Raw genomic sequence first — 7,427 nt, 5'->3', positions numbered from 1 at the left:
GAGTCCTAAAGACTTGTTCTTGTTCGGTTCGGGCGCAGCTAAGGAGGGCACGCTACAAAGTGTATGCATCTGAATTATGCTAAATGATTATGTGTAAATAATATGTTTCCTGGCATTATGGTTTTCCGCATGATTTATGTTTTGTCATATGTATCATAACCTAACACTTTCTCCCCCTCCTTGAACTCTCTCTTTTCAATCCTAGCGTCATGATATTGTTTAGACCGGGCTTTGTAGATGCTCGCCGAGTCATAGGCATTCATGCGGAGCTCTTCTAGCTCACGGAGGTCAAGCAAGCGCCGCTCACCCGCACTAGTTAGTTCAAAATTCAGAGTTTTGATGGCCCACATGGCTTTGTGCTCAAGCTCTACCGGCAAATGGCAATTCTTTCCATAAACAAGCTTGTAAGGAGTTATCCCTATCGGCGTTTTGAAATCCGTTCTATACGCCCATAAGGCGTCATCATGCTTGATGGACCAATCCTTGCGGTTCCTGGCAACCGACTTTTCAAGAATAGACTTGATTTCTCGATTGGTAACTTCCACTTGGCCGCTAGTTTGAGGATGGTAACCTACGCCCACTTTGTGATGAACACCATACTTTCGCAAAAGGGTCTTGAACTTCCCATGGGCAAAGTGGGATCCTCCATCACTAATTAAGGCCCTAGGAACCCCAAAACGCGGAAAGATGATCTTCTTGAAGAGATTGATAACCAATTTGTGATCATTGGTGGGAGAGGCAATGGCTTCCGCCCACTTTGAAACATAGTCAACCGCCACAAGAATATAGAGATTGCCATAAGAAGAGGGGAAAGGACCCATGAAGTCGATACCCCACACATCGAACACCTCTAACTCCAAGATAGGATTTTGTGGCATCTCATGTCTCTTGGAAACATTTCCCGTTCTTTAAAAATGACTACAAGACTTGACAAATGCCCAAGCATCCCGAAAAAGGGTGGGCCACCACAACATACTTTGAAGGATCTTGGAAGCGGTTCTATCACCTCCCATATGCCCACCACAAGGGGAAGAGTGGCACATACGAAGAACACTAGTGAACTCCTCATCCGGAACACACCTCCTTAAAAGGCCATCCGGGCACCATCTCAACAATGTGGGCTCATCCCAAATATAGCGCCTAGCATCATACTTCAACTTACGGCGCTCTTGAGTTGTGATATCTTCGGGGATCGCCCCACAAGCCAAATAATTCACTATGTCAACAAACCAAAGAAGAGATGAACTTCCAATCATGTACAAGGTATCATCTCGCAAAGCATCTTCAATTGGCACCTCATCTGTAGCCTCACCACCAAGTTCTAGCCTAGATAGGTGGTCGGCCACCATATTTTCGGCTCCTTTTTTATCACGAATTTCGATGTCGAACTCTTGGAGGAGGAGCACCCAACGAATGAGTCTTGGTTTGGCCTCTTTCTTTGCCATGAGATATAGAATTGCCGCATGATCCGTGTACACAATTGTCTTCGACCCCACCAAATAAGTCCTAAACTTTTCAAAGGCATGCACAATGGCGAGAAATTCCTTCTCGGTCGTGGTGTAGTTGGCTTGTGCTTGATTAAGAGTCGTAGATATATAATAGATCACATGAAGCTTTTTGTCTTTTCGTTGACCAAGGACTCCCCCAACCGAGAAATCACTTGCGTCACACATCAACTCGAAAGGAAGAGACCAATCCGGCGCTTGAACTATAGGAGTAGAAATAAGGGCACCCTTGATTGTGTTGAAGGCCTTGAGACACGCGGAATCAAAGTGAAAGTCACATTCCTTTCGGAGGAGGTTTGTGAGAGGCCGAGCGATCAATGAAAAATATTTAATGAACCGCCTATAGAATCCGGCATGCCCAAGAAAGGACCGAATCCCGTTAACATTGACCGGGGGAGGTAGCTTCTCTGTGACCTCGATCTTTGCTCTATCTACTTCAATACCACGGTGAAAGACCTTGTGCCAGAGAACAATTCCTTCCTCCACCATGAAGTGGCATTTTTTCCAATTGAGTACCAAGTTAACCTTTTCACACCTCTCAAGACACTTTCAAAGATTGATGAGGCACTCATCATAACAAGCACCCCCAACCGAGAAGTCGTCCATGAAAACTTCCATTTCTTCCTCGAGCATGTCACCAAAGATACTCATCATGCACCTTTGGAACATCCCGGGGGTATTGCAAAGCCCGAAAGGCATCCTCCTATAGGCAAATGTCCCATAAGGGCAAGTAAATGTAGTTTTCTCTTGGTCTTCCGGGTTTATGGGAATTTGGAAAAACCCGGAATACCCATCAAGAAAGCTAAGGGTTCGTTCGGTATCATTGTTGATTTTTAGTTTTTAGTTTTTAAAAAACTTACAATTAGTTTCTGTTTTTATTTTTGTATTTTTCAAAACTACCGCAAAACTGTTTCATATTACTCTTAAATACAAGTATTTTTTAATTTGAACTCTACCTAATTCTCTGAATCCTCCCTGTTAAAAATCCTATATAAAAATAAAGATAAAATTAAAAATAACAAACCCCTTTGTCTTATCCTTCCCCATCTCCATTATTGTTGATTGATGATTTGATGACCTGTAATATCACCGGCAAAAAAACCACTCTAACGGGCCTAGCCTCCTTCATATCCATCACCAAATCTCTTTTACAGTAATATTATGAGCATCAACAATGTATTATCATTGTTATAGGAATCAAGGTCGTAGACCTCCATTAATGGAGTTTCTTCAAACTTATATTTTTTAACTATCAAATTACAAATAATAATTTCACAAATCTCTTATCTAAGAATCATAAAAACTCAATAACATCAACGAAAGGGATCGCCGGATCGAGAAGGGCGACGGTGGGACAAAATATAATTTCAAAAGTTGATTGAGAAATTAAAAACGAAAAGAAATAGAGAGGCAGTTGCAACTTGAGATGGATTTGGGTATTTAAAATAGCAAATCTCAAATGTAATTGAGAAATTGAAGAACACGGGATGAAAGAAATTGCATATGATTTGGTTGGGCATTGCTGTAAAAGAAATTTCTAAACCAAAACGAAACAGAACAAACGACTAAAAGTGGTTTCATCTTTTGTATTTTAGTTTTAGGAAAATTGTAGAATATTTGATTTCCAAAACCTTTTTGCCGAACAGGTTTGTTTTGGTTTTATGAGAAAAAAAACGAAAAACTGATTAAATAACCAATGCCGAACGGAGCCTAAAATACTTGTGTTTGGTTAGCCGTTCAAGCATTTGATCAATAAATGGTAAAGGAAAGTGGTCCTTTTTAGTAGAAAGATTGAGTTGGCGATAGTCGATACACATGCGCCACCCGGTTACGGTCCGGGTGGAAATGAACTCTCCATGTGCATTCTTCACTACCGTCATCCCACCCTTCTTGGGGACAACATGGACCGGGGATACCCATCGACTATTTGAAATAGGATAGATAATCCCGGCCGCCAAAAGTTTCATGATTTCCTTCTTAACCACCTCTCCCATAGGTGGATTAAGTTTTCTTTGCCTTTCACGATGCGGGACGGCATCGTCCTCAATCTCGATATGATGCATGCAAAGAGTTGGGCTAACACCTTTCAAATCATCAATGGTGTAGCCCAAAGCCCTTTGATGATGTTTCAAAACATTAGTGAGCTTGAGCACTTGCTCGTCGTCCAAAGAAGAGTTGATAATAACGGGGTAAGAAGAATTTGGACCGAGAAAGACGTACCTTAAGCTCGAAGGTAGAGGTTTTAGCTCTATCTTAGGAGCTTCCTTAGCGATTTGGCATTCACGAGTATCCGAAGCTTCATTTTGATCAAGCACAATCAAGCATTGCTCCGATTGAGCGCAAGATGAAGTAGAATCCAATAGTTCCTTGTAGTTGGCCTCTTCTACCCCTAAATCACCTAAGCCTTCTCTATTCAAAAGAGAAAACTCAAGTGGATCGTTAGTAGTGAGCAAGTGCTCATGCATGTCATGCACTAAGGGATCAAGAGATTCGACCAAGAAACATTTCTCATTAGTAGAACTAGGATAACTCATGGCCTTATTCAAGTCAAAAAACAAACTATCCTTCCCAACTTTCAAAGTAATTTTCCCTTGCTTGACATCAATTATGGCCCCCGCCGTGGCCAAAAATGGGCGACCAAGAATAATAGGCACATGCACGTCCTCATCTATGTCTAGGACCACAAAATCGACGGGGATCAAAAATACACCAACTCTCAAGGGTACATCCTCAATCTTGCCAATAGGGTATTTGACCGAACGGTCGGCAAGTTGCAATGTAATGTTGGTTGGGACAAGATCACCAACTTCAAGCTTGGTATACACCAAATAAGGCATTAGACTAACACTAGCACCCAAATCACACAAGGCATTGCTTATTTCAAGCTTCTTAATAGCACAAGGGATAGAGAAACTACCCGGGTCTTTGAGTTTGGGTGGCATTTGGTTAAGAATAATAGCACTACAATTTTCGGTGAGATTCACCGTCTCCTTTACGTCACAATCTCGCTTCCCAGTCAAGATTACCTTGAGAAATCTTGAGTAGGTTGGCATTTGTTTAAACCCATCCGTAAAGGGGAGAGTGATATGCAATTTTCGAAGAACATCAAGGAATTTTGAGAATTGCACATCTAACTTGTGCCTTATGAATCTTTGGGGATAGGTAAGTTTAGGAGTGGGGAGAGGTAGAAGAGTTGCCTCTTTTGGTATAGGAGCATCACCCACATCATCGATGGGAGGCTCCTCTTCTACCACATCATTGTCACTAGACTCAATGACTCCCTCTTGATCCTTCCCATTGGACTTAGAAACCTTATTAGCTCTAGGAACATCATCTAAAGTCCTCCCGCTCCTTGTCACTATGGCATTCATTTGCTTTGGAACTTGACTTTGGGGTGGGAGACTAGTATGCGAATGATGTTCCTTAATGGTATTAGCAAGTTGAGCTAATTGGGTTTCAATCATCTTCAAGTGAGTGTTGGATTTCTTGAATCCATCCTGAAACTCAACATTCTTCTTGACTTGCGCCCCCACGAACGACTCCATGAGAGCCTCAAGATTAGACTTGAGAGGCGGGAGCGGTGGAGGTGCATTGCCATAACCACTAGGGTTTTGTTGGTATTGGTTACCATAGGTCCTCGGTCCATTGAATTCGAGAGGTGTAAATTGAGAAACACCATATGGACCTCCCGAGTTCAAAGGATAACCCCCACTAGAGGCACCCTTAACTTGCCCATAAGAGTAGTTGTAACCCCCTCCACCTTGATGGTTGGGATTATAACTACCTTGATTGTATTGGCCTTGATTGCCAAGACCTTGAGATTGACCATAGGGTGCTTGGCCTTGATAGCCTTGCGCCCTATAGCCACCTCGACCTTGGATATCATACCACTTCCTTGGCCATAGCCTTGGTGGGATCCATACATAGGGAGCCCTCTAGGTGCTTGCCTAGAAAAGTATTGATTGTTGGGGTTATCATTTCTAGACCTCTCATTCAAGGCATGAGCATATTCCATATCAAAATCTCCTTCACGCGAAGGGCCATAATCCACAAAATACACATTATGAACAAAGGGACAAGCATTGGGGAAATAACTATAATCTTGGCAATTATCACAAAAAGAAGTGCCCGGAGGCATTGTGTCATAGGAACTCACCTTGCTCTTCCCCTTAGTAAGAAGAGTAGCCGAAGGCGGTGGGATTGTTGATGGTGATGGTGGTTGACTAGGTGTTCTCTCAAGCTTTTCCAACCTCGAGCTAAGCTTTTCAATGATCCTAGCTTGCTCCATAGCATATACCGACCCTTTACCATCATCATTCCTACGCTTGCCATCATAGTCCCTTGCACCAACGTGCCAAGCTTGATAATTTTGGACCACACCCTCAATTATCTCTTCAATTTGATCATCGGTCTTGTTCATGATGGGACCACCCGCCCCCACATCTAGACTCGTCTTTGAGGATGGGCTCAATCCCAAGTAGAAGGTTTGAAGTAACAACCACTTAGGGATCCCATGGTGAGGGCATTCCCTTTGGTATTCTTTGAATCGGTCCCAAGCTTCAAAAAGTGATTCATCCCTCTTTTGCTCAAAGGATTGAATCTTGTGGCGATATTCCGCCGTCTTTCCATGGGAGTAGAACTTGCTCAAAAAGGCACTAGTCACTTCATTCCAAGTACGAAGTGAATTTGGCTTGACCTCCTTGTCAAGCCAATCGCTAGCTCTCCCAAGGAGAGAGAAACGAAACAATGTCAACCTCACATAGTCTGATGTCACACCATTGTGTTCGATTGTGTCACAATAGTGCTTGAATTGTTTAACGAGCTCGTGGGGTGACTCGTTGCTCTTTCCACAAAAAGGGTGGCTTTGAACCAAGTTGATCAAAGCGGGTTTGATCTCTAAGTTGTTAGCACTAGTTTTGGGGGCTTGGATACCGCATGTTGCTTCAAATTCCCCCGGTATTCCCAAATTCTTAACCGGGAGCGCCATAGTCTCAAAAGCTTGCTCACTCTCTTCTTGTTCCACGCCTACACTTAAGGATTCGAATCTGTTGTGGCTTGATGCGCTAGTTCGAACACGCCTTAGTCTACTAAGTGTCCTCTCCATTTCAAGGTCAAGAGGATGGAGGGTCCTTTGACGTGCACGACCCCTATCAATCATACAAACTCAAAGAACACGTGAGTATTGCAAAGGAAATAGGAAAGCAAACAAGAATGCAATGTTTTTGTATTTTCTAATGATAAACTAGTCTCAACAAAACTCAATAACAACGCCCGTTCCCCGGCAACGGCGCCATTTTGATAGGGTGTTTTTCCGTCGTTGAATAGAAAATCACCTCACCAAACAAAATTTATAAAATGACTAAACTAACCGGCTATATTGCTATAGCAGCAAGTATAGGGATCGTCCCATGGAAACGGTGGATATCGAGTTTAGATATCAAGCTAGTTCAAACAAGAGTTTGATTGAATTATAACTAGGAAACTAAAGCTAACTATTAAACGAAATTGAATCAATAGAGGGGAACGCTAGGGAGTCGGGGATAGCCTAGGGAAATCGGGGGAAATGAACTAAGCACTTAAGTAATCATGATCATGCAAGGACTTGGTGTATAGGCAAATAGCATCTAATGACGAACCCGCCACCTCTCAGATGGGGAACGCGAAGCGTCTAATCTACGGAAGAGCTTTCGCCTAATCCTAGACTAAACAAACTTGCATATAATAGGCACCACTATTCACTTACACAAGTTAGGCTCACAATGTCTTGCCAAACCTAGCCTATGCAATCCAATCAAATCCCAATCAAATAGCATTTACAACTACCACTCAATTAGGCATGGATATCCTATCACCAAATCATGTTTAATTACAACAATCAATCATCAATTCAATCATAAATTTTCCCTAATTAAACCCCTATAT

The 7,427-nt window shown here is 42.5% G+C and overlaps 1 non-coding gene across 1 annotated transcript; it reads left to right on the top strand.

Annotated features, from left to right (window-relative positions):
* Positions 1 to 6,013: 6,013 nt before the first annotated feature.
* LOC130464569 (small nucleolar RNA R71) lies at positions 6,014 to 6,116 on the top strand. The gene has a single exon (XR_008924962.1). It is a non-coding gene; the product is annotated as a small nucleolar RNA R71 (small nucleolar RNA).
* The last annotated feature ends 1,311 nt before the right edge of the window (positions 6,117 to 7,427 follow it).

This window comes from Spinacia oleracea, chromosome 6 (assembly GCF_020520425.1).
Source record: "Spinacia oleracea cultivar Varoflay chromosome 6, BTI_SOV_V1, whole genome shotgun sequence".
Lineage (NCBI taxonomy): Eukaryota > Viridiplantae > Streptophyta > Magnoliopsida > Caryophyllales > Amaranthaceae > Spinacia > Spinacia oleracea.
This window is presented reverse-complemented; position numbering and strand designations above follow the sequence as displayed.